The following is a 201-nucleotide window of genomic DNA, read 5'->3' on the forward strand; positions in this document are numbered from 1 at the left end:
CCATCATCTGAAAAAAAAAAAAAAAAAGACAACCCACACCAGGAGTATAACAAATAAAAATTTATTTCTTTGTACACAATGAGTAGAAAGCAGCCAGTAACTCATTCATTTTTAAAACGCCTTAATTTCACATTTTGTACAGATTAAAACACGAAAACAAAAACCTAAGACATTAATTATAGTGTTAATATTTTAAATGGC

The sequence above is a fragment of the Sinocyclocheilus rhinocerous genome, unplaced genomic scaffold (genome assembly GCF_001515625.1).
Source record: "Sinocyclocheilus rhinocerous isolate Xijiao unplaced genomic scaffold, SAMN03320098_v1.1 scaffold1687, whole genome shotgun sequence".
In the NCBI taxonomy this organism is placed as follows: domain Eukaryota; kingdom Metazoa; phylum Chordata; class Actinopteri; order Cypriniformes; family Cyprinidae; genus Sinocyclocheilus; species Sinocyclocheilus rhinocerous.